Raw genomic sequence first — 15079 nt, forward strand, 5'->3', positions numbered from 1 at the left:
AACTGATAAGGAATTATTATTTATTTCCTTGCAGTTATAAATAAAATGAACGGTTTTCTTGCAAATTAAATGAAAACATCAAACATGTATGGTTGTTTCCTGCCATTACGAAGACTGGCAACCTTACTGCAGTGACAGAGGGGCGGAATGCTGCTGTTCAGACTTGAGTTCGTGTAGGTTAACCGGAGATGCGATGTTGCCAACCTACGTAGACTTTCAGCATAATTTTCTAGTTAACCATGCACATAATTGTAAAATGTATAATATATTTTCATTTATTTTGATGTATTCTGTCATCACATTCAATTTGCACAGTTATATCATTTTTATTCTGTATCCTGTACTTCGTCTATAATGGGCCTTGCACAACAACAAACAAAAGCTATTCATTTAACACTATTTTTATACGGATATAATTGTATGATACATACAGAAAAGAACTTACGCAGAAATACCAAGAGAAACATCCAAAAGAAAAACGTATTACAGAAACAAAACTTAATTTCGGGAAAATAGGCATTCCATTGTGTGTGTGTGTGTGCGTGCGTATGTGTGTGCGCGCGCTCTATCTTCACATCCGGGAAGTTTTCTTTAAGGAAAATTCCACAAGAGCTGAGCCCGGGAATCGAACCTAACACATACAGATCTTGAAGCCAACATGCTGACCACCAGAACACAGGGAGAGTCAGAAAATGAATATGAAACATTCCTTTTGACATGATTATGATGGTAAATGAGTTATTTGTCATCAGAGGGCTTAGACTTAGAGGCTTGATAACATTTTTTTTAATTCCTAATTCTTTGTCCACCCACTGTAAACACTTGAATACAACACTTTATATCGTCCATTAAATGTATTTTCACTCAAAAACTGAATGCACACAGGCATACTTTTGAATTGAAATCACCCAACTAGAACACTTGTAGTCTGACGTTGCACTGTTGCGACATAATTCGTCCACTGCAGTGATAGCAAAGACTATTGAATGACAGTGATCTTTGACTTTAACCCTGTTACCATGGAGAGATGCGGCTAATTCCGTTCATTCTCGTGTTGTTAATAATTTTAAAATTAATAGGAGATTCAGGCCACGCCATCGAATTCGACAATATCAAGATAATAGATAAAGAAAACAACATATACAGAAGACTGGTCAAAGAAGCTATCCACATCAAACTACATCCAAACAACATTGACAGGACGATGAGTTACAACTCAGCAACTCATGGGGAAGTCTATTCCAAGATCATACTTAGGAACGAGGAACCAGTGTCTCCACATGTATATGCGGCACCCTTTCAACCGGACAACGGACACGGAATCAAGGTCACTCCACACGGACTCCCGTTTTCTTTTGGACCTTATTAGGGCCAATCTTTAATATGAATTCTCCCCTCCATGCAGACTTCAACCGGATTCGACAACGAAGAACCAATGATATGCCAGAAGGAGAACCTACGACCTATCATTGGAAGTCTTCTCCCATTGAGACTCCTATATACCATATACAAGCTCACACACTATTTCCTTATCCACTGTTCTGAGGATGACCACAACACAGCGGTCGAAACGTCAGCTCTAGCACCAAGACAACGCGGTATAAGCCCAGAAGTTTCTCCACAGACCATAATATATGTTTATTTATCAAAATGTAGGACATCAGAATTTTTCAGAAATTCTTCCCGAATGCCCCACAGAAGGTCAAAATGTAGGACATGTCCGGATGTCTGGTAATCTTACATCTTCGCGAAATTTCTTCTGAGTTTTTATGTTATGGGCTCATAAATGTCATAAGCCGAGTGTGGCTTGGAAATGAAAATAGGTTGTAAATAAAATAGACGAATAGCAATAAGTACGTACAGTAAATTCGTTCAGGAATTGTGGAAGTGATTGTAATGCCACCAGGGATTAAATGAATCGTGTAACAATTAATTTGGTAGCCCCGTAGAGCCACGGGATTGATTGCATACCATGGTCAGACCTCAATGGAGGTGTATCAGGCTTGCGGACACTTTGATGGTGCTGCGGATCGCCGCACATTTAAGACTGCTCACTAAATTACTGACAGCTCGTTGAGGCTATAATTATAAATCCGTGGCGCGTAGGTAGTTCTTCATTTAAACAACAGCGGTTAATCAGAGTCGATAAGGTAGTGATACTAAGGTAATACAGCTATACGAAAATGACAACATGGGAGACACAGAATTACGACGAGAAAATAATCTGCATTATTTTGCGATTTGTCACTAATTGAACACAAAGTGGTACTCCATTGACTGTGTTGAGCAATGTTAAAGATAACAGTGGACAGACTTAAAGCGAGAAACACAAGTTCCTTTCTTATTAAGAGGAGATTTTCAAAACAATAATGGGAAAACAGAAGAAGAGTCACGAATTATGTGCTTACTGAATGGAGATACTTTAATACAATAATATACAAACAGAAGACATGGATCACAAGCTCAGTCCTTATTGAAGGGAGATACTTCAATACAATAATATACAAACAGAAGACATGGATCACAAGCTCAGACCTTATTGAAGGGAGATACTTCAATACAATAATATACAAACAGAAGACATGGATCACAAGCTCAGTCCTTATTGAAGGGAGATACTCCAATACAATAATATACAAACAGAAGAAGATCACAAGCTCAGTCCTTATTGAAGGGAGATATTTCAATACAATAATATACAAACAGAACACATGGATCACAAGCTCAGTCCTTATTGAAGAGAGATACTTCAATACAATAATATACAAACAGAAGAAGAGGATCACAAGCTCAGTCCTTATTGAAGGGAGATACTTCAGTACAATAATATACAAACAGAAGAAGAGGATCACAAGCTCAGTCCTTCTTGAAGGGAGATACTTCAATACAATAATATACAAACAGAAGAAGAGGATCACAAGCTCAGTCCTTATTGAAGGGAGATACTTCAATACAATAATATACAAACAGAACACATGGATCACAAGCTCAGACCTTATTGGAGGGAGATACTTCAATACAATAATATACAAACAGAAGAAGAGGATCACAGGCTCAGTCCTTATTGAAGGGAGATATTTCAATACAATAATATACAAAAAGAAGACATGGATCACAAGCTCAGTCCTTATTGAAGGGAGGTATTTCAATACAATAATATACAAACAGAAGAAGAGGATCACAAGCTCAGTCCTTATTGAAGGCAGATATTTCAATACAATAATATACAAACAGAAGACATGGATCACAAGCTCAGTTCTTATTGAAGGGAGATACTTCAATACAGTAATATACAAACAGAAGACATGGGTCACAAGCTCAGACCTTATTGAAGGGAGATACTTCAATACAATAATATACAAACAGAAGAAGAGGATCACAAGCTCAGTCCTTATTGAAGGGAGATACTCCAATACAATAATATACAAACAGAAGAAGATCACAAGCTCAGTCCTTATTGAAGGGAGATATTTCAATACAATAATATACAAACAGAACACATGGATCACAAGCTCAGTCCTTATTGAAGGGAGATACTTCAATACAATAATATACAAACAGAACACATGGATCACAAGCTCAGACCTTATTGAAGGGAGATACTTCAATACAATAATATACAAACAGAAGAAGATGATCACAAGGTCAGTCCTTAATGGAGGGAGATATTTCAATACAATAATATACAAACAGACGACATGGATCACAAGCTCAGTCCTTATTGAAGGGAGATATTTCAATATAATAATATACAAACAGAAGAAGAGGATCACAAGCTCAGTCCTTATTGAAGGGAGATATTTCAATACAATAATATACAAACAGAAGAAGAGGATCACAAGCTCAGTCCTTATTGAAGAGATACATTTCAGTACAATAATATACAAACAGAAGACGAGATTACAAACTGAGTCCTTATTGAAGGGCGATACTTCAATAAAATAATATACAAACAAGACGAGGATCACGAGCTCAGTCCTTATTGAAGGGAGATACTTCAGTACAATAATATACAAACAGAAGACGAGGATCACAAGCTCAGTCCTTATTGAGTGAGATACGTCAATACAATAATATACAAACAGAAGAAGAGGATCACAAGCTCAGTCCTTATTGAAGGGAGATACTTCAGTACAATAATATACAAACAGAACGGAGATTTTTAAAACAATAATTGACAAATGGAAGACGAGAAACACATTCCTAGCGCCTATTGAAGAGAGACACTTTAACGCAGCATTGGTCAACCAGATATTGAAGATAGATTCTTTTAAAAAACAATGGGAAAACGGAAAGAGGTACACAATCTCATTCTTTGCTGAAGGAATATAATACAAAACAACAATGGACAAACAGAAGACTAGGGACACAAGGTCAGTCTTTATTGAAGGGAGATTTTTCAAGAAAACAATTGGCAAAGGAAAGATGAGGGAGACATTCTCATTTCCTGCTGAAGGGAGATACTTCAAGACAACAATGGACAAAAAAAGTTGGCTGGGGGCAGAATCTCAGTCCTTATAGAAGGGTGATACATTAATACAACAATGGAGAAATAGAAGAGGAAGGACAGCCCCGATTGAATTGGGGTACTTTCATATCTGAATTTAGAACCGGAATCATCCTGAATTGTAATAATAATAATAATAATAATAATAATAATAATAATAATAATAATAATTAATAATAATAAATTATTTATATTAATGTAATTATATATATTTATATATTAATATATAGTTAATTTATATATTAATATAAATAGTAATTAATAATTATCTCATTCGAGTCTGTAACCTGAAATATAAGACAGAATTTGCAGAGCGTCATGTAACTGAATGAGTTTAGTCATTGCACGTACAAACACAAAGGTATATCACACACCATCAAATTTGCTCGAACTTCACAATGACGACTTTGAAATGAAAGTTGTTTATTGTAAAAGCGACTCAGATTTCTTCCATGACAGCTAACTCGTTCTGTGAAGCACGCCAGGATAATATTTTAAACAAAATCACATCTAAAATTTCACAATGGCTCTCGCAACTTTTCTGCTTAACGAGAAAACTGTTTGTAATTTCCCTTCGCTCGGAAACATCTGAACAACGTTATTGTTGTTGCCTCCCGTTTCGCATTTTGTACACCTAAACTGAACTTGCAAGTTGTGGCGTTACCTCAGTAGAGAATGGAGCCAACAGAAAAAAAAAATGAGATAAGAAAGAGCTTCCTACAACATTATAATGTGCTAGTCGTAGAAAAAGAGGGCTGTGTGCTTTTATTTCAGATATTTAAATAACTGTCGTAAGCAGGACAGGAACCCACGATCGTAACCTTCATGCAGCGTCAGTCCTGCTCATTTGTAATTTTTAAACTTTAGGTTGGTTGGTAATACCGAGCAATTAAGAAGTTACCGATAAGTCATTAAAGTTTAAAAAGTTAATATTGGTGAGCCAAAACTATGAAAATTACAATATCTCTTTATAGTCATCGTCGTATTCCGACCCCTTGTCTTTCTGTTTCTATCTAGTGTCCTTTAACCCTATTCACATTTCTTCTTTTCTTGTCACATTTTCCTTAATTTATTCTGCTTTCTCACTTTATTTTACTAACTCTTCTTCCTTACTCCCCTTCCTTCTCTCGAACTCCTCTTCCCCTTTCTCTTCTTCTACTCCCATCCCTTCCCCTTCGTTCTCTCTTTTTCCTTCTATCGAACTCCTCCTCTTCCTCATTCCGAGCTCTTCCTCTTTCTTTTCTCGACTTTCTTCCCTTCCCCTCTGTCCTCCACATCCTTCTATTCGTTCTTCTCTCAAATTCGTCCTCTTCTCTCGAACTTCTTCTCTTCCCTTTCGTCGTCCTCTTCGTTCTCTTGAACTTTCCTCTCCCTTCTCTCCACCTCAATCTCTTCACTATGTTCTCCTCCGTTATCCTATTTCTCTTTCTCTTTGTCCTCTTCTCATTTCCCATTGTTCTCTTTCTCCTCTTCTACTTTTCCTCTTCATTGTTATCGTTATCTTCCCCCAGTCGTCTTTCTCTTTCCCTTTCTCCCCGTTCACTTCGCATTCGCCTTTCTTGGCTTGCTCTTTCGTCTCCTCCTTCCACATTATCCTATTTGCCTTTAGTTTTTCCTCATTATCCTTCTTCTCAGTTTTCTTCCTCTTCCTCTTTGTTCTTCTCTTCCTCCCCTCTTCCTCTTTATTCTTCCTTTTTGCCCTTCCCTTCCTCCTCTTTCTCTTTGTTCTCTTCGTTTTTTCCTCTTCCTTCTCTTCCTCTTTGTCCTTCTATTCCTCTTTGTTCTCCTCTTCCTCTTTGTCCTTTTCTTCCTCCTCTTCCTCTTTGTTCTCCTCTTCTCTTTGTCCTTCTCTTTCTTCTCTTCTTTGTTCTTCTCTTCCTCCTCCTCTTCCTATTTGTTCTCTTCTCTTTGTCCTTCTGTAGCTCCTATTCCTCTTTGTTCTCTTCTCTTTGTCCTTCTCTTCCTTCTCTTCCTCTTTCTCCTTCTCTTCATTATCCTCTTCCTCTTCCTCTTTATCTTTCTCTTCCTCTTCCTCTTCTATTCCTCTTTGTCCTTCTCTTCCTCCTCTTCCTCGTGATTATCCTCTTCCTCTTTGTTCTTCTCTCCATTCTCCTCTTTCTTTTTGTTTTCCTCTTCCTCTTTGTCCCTCTCTTCCTCCTCTTCCTCTTTGTCCTTCTCTTCCTCCTCTTCCTCTTTATTATCCTCTTCCCCTTTGTACTTCTCTTCCTCCTCTTCTTCCTCTTTATTATCCTCTTCTTCTTTGTCCTTCTCTTCCTCTTTGTTATCCTTTTCCTCTTTGTACTTCTCTTACTCTTCTTCCTCTTTGTTCTCTTCTTTGTCCGTCTCTTCTTCCTCCTATTCCTCTTTGTCCTTTTCCTCTTTCTGTTCGTCGTCTTCTTCATTCTCTTTGTCCTTTTCCTCTCTTCGTCTTCCTCTCTATTCTCTTTTTCCGTATCCTTCTCATTTTCTCTTTGCCCACTTCCTCTTCATCCTCTTCTTATTTGCTATCCTACTTTTCTTTGCCCTCATTCTCTTCGTCCTCCTCTTGCTTTTTTCCTCCTCCCTTTCTATCTTTGTCCTCGTCTATCGACATTCACCTCTTCCCATTTGTCCTTGTCTTCCTCTCGGTAATCTCTTCTATTACATGTTTTTTTTACTTTTCCTCTTTACTCTATTTCTCTTTGTCTTTCCTCTCTTCCTCGCTGTCCTTCTCCTCTTGTTCTCTTCGTCGTTGTCCTCTTCACTTTTGCTCTCCTCTTCCTTTGTCCTTCCCTCTTCATCTTTGTCCTTTCCTCTTCCTCTTTTTCATTTTCCTATTCCTCTTTGTTCTTCTCCTCTCCCTCTTTGTCCTATTACCTTTTCTTTTTATCCTTTTCCTCTTTCTCTTCGTAATCCTCTTTATCCTCTTTGTCGTTTTCGTCTCCCTCTTCTTCCTTCTTCCCTTCCCCTTTCTACTCCTCATCACTCTCACTCGACCTCCTCTTCACCTTCATCCCCTTTTTCTTTGCCTCTTTATCCTCTTCCTTTATTCCTCTTCGACCCCCTTCTCTTTACCCTTTGTTCTTCTGTTTCTTTTAATCCTCCTCATCTTCCTCTTTGTTATCCTCTTTTTCATTGTCTTTCTCTTTTCCTTTTTTTCCTCTTTGTCCTACTCTTCGTTATCATCCTCTTCGTCATCTCCTTCCTCATTGGCCTTCTCTCCATATTTTTGTGTCGTCCTCCGTGGTCATGAAGTTACAATGCTAGCCGTATTGTTGGAGGATCGCGGGTTCAAACCCAGCCAAGAACGACGGATTTTAAAGGACTGCAATTTACAGCGCATAAAGAACCTGCCCTGGTAGAGGACTTGGGACGAAATTCGTAGGCTTTTTCTCGCCCACATTGCATTTCGAAGCTGAATAATTTCTGCAGTTGAAAGCGTCGTTAAATAAATACTCCTTCCACTCTTTGCGGTTCTTCGCCTTCTCTTCATCCCCTTGCTTTTTGTCCTCCTACTGTTTGTCCTCTTTCTCCTTCATTTCAGTCTCCTCTTTTCCGCCTCCCTCCTCTGTTTCTCCTTTCTCATCATTATTTTTATTTTTCTCCTTGGCAACTAAATCCTTTCCTTAATTTTCTCTCTCGTTTCTTTTTATACTTCTTCTCTTCCTATTCTTCTTGTTCTCATTCTTACGCTTGCTTAACCATTTATTCAACCTTCTTCCGGTTGTACAGCCTATTTCCGGACTTCACTGTCCCAACGATATTTTTCCAAAGTTTGCATCGATTTTAATGTCCTTAATCCATATTTCAAATAGTTCCCTCATGCTAAGATACACTCTGCAACAAGAACAAGAACAAGAACAACAACAACAACAACAACAATAATAATAATAATTATAATAATAATAATAATAATAATAATAATAATAATAATAATAATATTAATAAATAAAAATTTCCAAGGATAGCGTGAGAGCTTACACGTTTTATTTTATCAGCATTTCAAACTCGGTGGGAAATGAATGCTGAGAAATCCGAGAAAATGAAATTATGTATCCGTCGTAATTCAATCTTGGCGTATAACACCACGTGAATGGGGAGTCACGCACGTAGCTGGAAATAGGAACAACCTTGAAAAGTGTTTCATTACGGTAGTACGTCACTTGTAACATTAGTCAAAGGATATCCGCACAGGGGCGTTGGAGCTCAGGTTTATGTAAACAGTGTTTTATTATTTTATATTTCCGCTCTCTCACTTGTAAAGAAACTTAAAACCTTAAAAACATTGAAGACAGATACACCATCCTGGATTTTATTATTGAAGCCGAACTACTTGGATTCAAATCTGGACATAAGAAGTTTGCTATTATTATTATTATTATTATTATTATTATTATTATTATTATTATTATTATTATTATCATTATTATGATTATCATTATCATTATCACTTACAAATGTATTTTAAGGAACCCGCAGGTTCATTGCCGCCCTCTCATAAGCCCGCAATCGATCCCTATCTTGTGCAAGATTAATCCAGTCTCTATCATCATATCCCACCTTCCTCAAATCCATTTTAATATTATCCTCCCATCTGCGTCTCGGCCTCCCCAAAGCCTTTTTCCCTCCGGTCTCCCAACTAACACTCTACATGCATTTCTTGATTCGCCCATACGTGCTACATGCCCTGCCCATCTCAAACGTCTAGATTTAATGTTCCTAATTACTTCAGGTGAAGAATACAATGCATGCAATTCTCCGTTCTCCTGTAATTTCAACCCTCTTATCCCCAAATATTTTCCTAAGAACCTTATTCTCAAACAACCCCTTATTCTATGTTCCTCTCACAACGTGAGAGTCCTTTATTCCTATTATTATTATTATTATTATTATTATTATTATTATTATTATTGTTGTTGTTGTTGTTATTATAGTCGGTTCTCCATTTTCCGGGGTAGCGACGGGGACAATAAACACAGATAGTCGAAATCACTTTTAACACAATAAAATAATAGTGCAGTAATAGCAAAATAGAATTACAAAAGTAGTATACTATAGAACTATAGGGTGCTATTCATAGACATTTCGCTAGCCCGCGCTACGAGCGTGCTAAACTAGCCCCGGCTATCGACTGGTTACTTGTACAGGATTCATATCATATCGCTAACACTGGTTTATGAATACGAAAAACGTTAGTTCGCTGATCATTATCGGAAGCCCGCGCTAAGAATGTCTATGAATACGGCCCATAGAGTCTACCGTATAAGACGCACGCGACGTACAGGACTGTTGCCTCTCAAAGTGCGCTTGTCAAGAGCGTTTGTCGGGCGTTGCATGAGTGACGTTCACCTCAGTCTGTTATGATCTTCTGAAGTAATTACTAGAGTCCTGTGTATGGTTACGGTACCTAAAGCCTCCAAGCAATCCGCAACAGTGTAGGAATGTATGGATCAGGGTTTAAGCCACAGTCGCATTTGTCGCATTTTGCTACTCGACTTCTAAAATTGCAACACACTTTGAATGTAAATGTACAAAACTGCGAAAACCACATTGAACTTCAGAAACGAAGATTGTGATGGAGAAAATGAAATCAGAGATGTGTTTGAACTAATCTGAATTTAAATGAAATGCTAATGGCATGGACAATGTTCAAAAAAGGTATTGAGTAATATATGTTCAGGAATTGATTTCAAAGAGTTGATGCAATTCATGTAAGTTAAGTGACCAGTTTCTTCTAATTGGTTTATATAATTTCATCGCATACTGTAAATTGTGAGCGAGGATTTAGTTGCATGAATCTGGAATTAGAAACCGCCTTTCAGTAGAAAGAGTTAGCACTCTGCTAACAATAAATCTTGAAGGGTCTAATAGTAAAGAATTGCAATGTTTACAGTGCCCATAAAATAACGTATTTTAATGTGATGCATATTCAGCAGTAATTGATTCTAAACATACCTATATCTAATGATTTACTTACATAAGTATAATTAGAGTGTGTTAAGATGGATTGAAAGTAATACAACTTCAAGAAACATATTACCTAACTTTTTGTTTCTGCATACTTTATTAATTTTATCTTTCTACACAATTATTTATAATATTGCACAAGCATTTCGCAATTTGCAGAAATATAATTTTTCATTTTTGCGTATTTGTGACAATTATTTATTTTCTAGCTTAAACCCTGGTATGGAGTATAGCTTGGCGGCATCTAACGCCATTTAATTTAGGTCTTCTGTTCGATGAACATACGGAAACAAAACAAAACTAGACGGTTGGAAATGAGTGCTCCAATAGAAGAATTTGGTAGCGAGTACGTCATTAGTAGGGCTGAAAAGAAGTATTGGTTATAGACGAAGCTGCATCGTACGCAGAACTCTGTGTTTACAAGATGTACAGTCCGCTCCGTATGAATGAACTTATAATAGAATTTACATTTACACCATTACTTATGTTTTACATTAATTAACTCGGAACAAATATTACATTTACAAAAAATATCATTATTATCAATTAAGTCAAACACTTTTTCCCCATGTCACCTTATTATCTGTTCTTTGTTGGATTTTTGTTTCGGCATTCTGATACAATCTCACGTCACTTAAGCAGGTCTGCTATTGAGGAGTGTCGAATGTTCACTCTCTCTGCTCCTTACAGACAGTAGAGACACCTGGTAACGGGACGCATTTTGTAAACAATGTATATACAGGGACATCATTTTATTTTTGCTAACATTTCTAATATTAACCAGGCTATACCTTTGGATCAACGATTGAGAACCCAAAATACCGTTTGCTATCCCCTTCCACGACTGGAGTTCGATGATACTGGCGTAAAATACAAACAAATCACTTTACTAGGTATAGGAGGGAAGAAAAGTAGTTCATCCATTTACTTAAACTAGGAAATATCACGCTTTTGAGTTTGGTAATTTTCATTAGGTTTTTGTTTAATGAAAATACAGTACAGTATTAACAACGAGTGTTTTTACTCATGAACTGAGCTGTCCATGCGGACGTATTCATTATGCAGTGTACAGTATGTTATACTGCCTACAGCACATTAGCGTACACTATAGAGAATGTAGTTAAATTGAAAAATAGCCATAATATGGATATTTAAACATATTTTTTAAAATGATGGCCGTTCATTTCGATACAGGCTTCAGTTCTAATGTGCATATTATCGCACTATAGACTATTGTACGTAATTCCAATTACCAGGTTCGTACTTCGTATCAGTAACTCATGTTGAAATAATTCTGTACCTACTCTATAAATGAGTACCTTACGTACTGTAAATTCAATCTTCACTTCTGCCCGATCCGAAAGGATAGAATTACTCAGACATGCTATCTACTGTCCGTCCAAGTGGTTATATCGCAGGGTCGCAAAAAGGGAAGAAATCACGTGACAGTTAATTACTTAACGAGGCCCTTTTATTTAAGTTATTTTAAATAATTGTATGGGTGTAATATTACGTAGACGTCCAATTCCTAACAGAAATTAATGTTCTCAGAAAAGAGCTATGACAGCCCAGCCACTAGCTTATACAGAGAGGCGAATAGAAGCAGGTGGGGGAAACCGGGATGCGACATAGGCAAATGGACGACAGTACCTCTGTGCGAAAATGATTCAATATTGAAAGCTCTTTCGTCACTGGAAAACGCGAACATATTTTTGGAACGTACTGTTTACTATGACCGTAAGGCTACTATGACTGTATATGCGGTCTTGGATCTGTGTGGAGGACGGTTGAACTTCATTATTAAAAGGGGTGGGAGTGAAGTACATTAAAAAATTCAGGTACAATAAAAATTGAAATAAAAATAAAATGATGTCCCTGTAGAAATTATTTACTACCCTCATACCAATACTTTTCTCAGCTCTAGTCATTAGGAAAGAAGAAAATGTATTTTATCAAAAAGAAGAGGAAAATTGCTGCCAAACAGCCACAAGGAAGGAATTTCTCATGACATTTCGACCAATTTATGTGATCGATGGCCAGCCAGTATCGTGATGAATTTGGGAATCTACAGTAAGTAGCGGAATCCAGTTTCATAAGAAGTTATAAGAGTACGTTACCCTCCTACTACTTGGATGATCGTTCACTTCTCTGAGGCATATAAACGTCAGATCAGCAGTCGGCTGTTTATCCTTGACCTTCTATGGGCTGTCACACCACTGATATTTTTTAAATAAAATATCTCAGACTTGTCTATGAAAAGAAAATTAGTTAAAATATCATAGGACAGAATTAAAATGTCTGAGACCAGTAGATAAGAAAACAAAAATAAGGAAAGAGCTTTTTGATTGGAGAATTAAACGTCAGAACACAACCATACAGACTTTAATGGGAACAGTGTATTACAATAATATAGGACAATAAACTTCTACAACGCTCAGTGAACTATGTATATTCTGTAGTAGGAATTTTTATAACCCATTAAAAATCGATCTCCCTTGGTCAAATTTGAACCGCGAACCACAGATCAAATGAGCAGAGTAACCGCTGCACTGCACGAAACTGGGAAATGTCATCCATACGTTTTATCATGTCCTATATTGTCTTTCTAACTTTATTATAGTCGATTTTTTCTCATGTTGTTGCATTAAGTGTACTGTACAAATTGTGTTAGGTAAAAATATCAATAGGTGCTATACCCAGGTATTTTAGGTAAGGAGGATGCTCACAAGAATTTCTCAATTACAGATAACTTTTAGGGATCACCTTTTGTATCCCTGTGTAGTAGAAGTCTACCGCCTGAGATCGAAAACAGTATGTTATAGCCCTCTGCACCTCTGTCGTTCTCATGTATGACGAATTTCTCATTTCCGGTGGAGAATATGTTGAAAAATAGCTCAATAATTATTGCTGTATCTGTTCCAATAAATCTTTCCTTGAAATTGTGTTTTCTTTCTGTAAACCGCCCAGGGAACTTATTTTTACGATCCTCGTAATTGCGTCCGAGTGGCCAAAATTTGTATAAGCACTTGTTTTGCTATTATTAACATGGCGGAATAAAAAAAATTAATTCCAATGAGCAACTACTGTCCAATTAAATAATATATATATATGATTGAAAAGGTAATTGGTGGTTTTAATTTGCCAAGAAAATCATTAAACAGTCTCAATAATGAAAATGGCATAAAATTAATAACTACATTTTGCGGCATCCCGAAACTTTTCAGTCAAAAGAAAATGTTTTGCACACAAAAATTATAGGCTGCATAGATAGGTTCGTGATTCACGTAATGACTAACTAAGAACCAAATGCTGTGGTTCAGTGCAAGAACCCTGTAACCATAAAAAAGTTAATGATATTAAACGACGCTTAGAGTTTCAATTAGATTCTCTGTGGGATAGTAGATTATTTATTTTCAGATGTAGTAAATTGGGCACGGTGTTCAGTTTGTGGAAAAGTTATCATCACTGTTAGAAAATTCTATTTGCAGTTAAATTATAAAACATACCGTACTAGTCAGTATGGAGATGTAGTAGGAGTAAATCGTGAAACTCTTCCGAAGGATATTGATTGTAATTATAAGCTTGCAATATAAGCATGCTTGATCCAAAATAATGTATATAATGAATATGTTATGCATTATTAGATATCTTTCATTTTGAAAAAGAAAAATAGTTATTTTAATTTTTATTTCTTTGACAAAGAAAAATTTCTTTACTCTGTGTCCTGACATTATTTGGTCTAGTTGAAGTATTTAAAATTAAAAAAAAATGCCTACAGTATAAATAATTTCATTGCTTAACCTGTTAAAGCTACAGTATTTATCTATCCATTGATATATTAGTCCCCCTTCAGGGGGCTATCCTCGCACGCAGGCCGCTCGGGTGGCCCATAGTATACCCGGGATGGAATGGTATTCATACCCTAAGGCTCCCTGCGCTACAGATTCCCCTTGCACGCCGCCTTCGAACTCCCATACAGCAGCCTACATGATCCCTTTACCTTCCCGCGCAGGCCTCACCGCGGTCCCTCATCTTGATATGACGGTGATTACACGCATTTTTATGAGGCTGCAGCATACTGCATCGGACATTCTGTCTCGGACAGGACGGTTTTGTTTCGGATTGTTCGATGTGACAGTGATTACACGCATTGTTATGAGGCTGCAGCATACTGCATCGGACATTCTGTCTCGGACAGGACGGTTTTGTTTCGGATTGTTCGATGTGACAGTGATTACACGCATTGTTATGAGGCTGCAGCATACTGCATCGGACATTCTGTCTCGGACAGGACGGTTTTGTTTCGGACTGTTCGATGTGACAGTGATTACACGCATTGTTATGAGGCTGCAGCATACTGCATCGGACATTCTGTCTCGGACAGAACGGTTTTGTTTCGGATTGTTCGATGTGACAGTGATTACACGCATTGTTATGAGGCTGCAGCATACTGCATCGGACATTCTGTCTCGGACAGGGCGGTTTTGTTTCGGACTGTTCGATGTGACAGTGATTACACGCATTGTTATGAGGCTGGAGCATACTGCATCGGACATTCTGTCTCTTACAGGACGGATTTGTCTCGGACTGTTCGATGTAACGGTGATTACGCACATTGTTATGAGA

General features: G+C 37.3%; 1 protein-coding gene and 1 pseudogene across 1 annotated transcript in view; both read right to left on the minus strand.

Annotated features, from left to right (window-relative positions):
* The window catches only part of wake (wide awake), an 883946-nt gene that overhangs the window by 330445 nt on the left and 538422 nt on the right, over positions 1 to 15079 (minus strand). The gene's annotated exons all lie outside the window — the stretch shown is intronic.
* On the minus strand, positions 6181 to 7114 carry LOC138702143 (uncharacterized; annotated as a pseudogene).

This window comes from Periplaneta americana, chromosome 6 (genome assembly GCF_040183065.1).
Source record: "Periplaneta americana isolate PAMFEO1 chromosome 6, P.americana_PAMFEO1_priV1, whole genome shotgun sequence".
In the NCBI taxonomy this organism is placed as follows: domain Eukaryota; kingdom Metazoa; phylum Arthropoda; class Insecta; order Blattodea; family Blattidae; genus Periplaneta; species Periplaneta americana.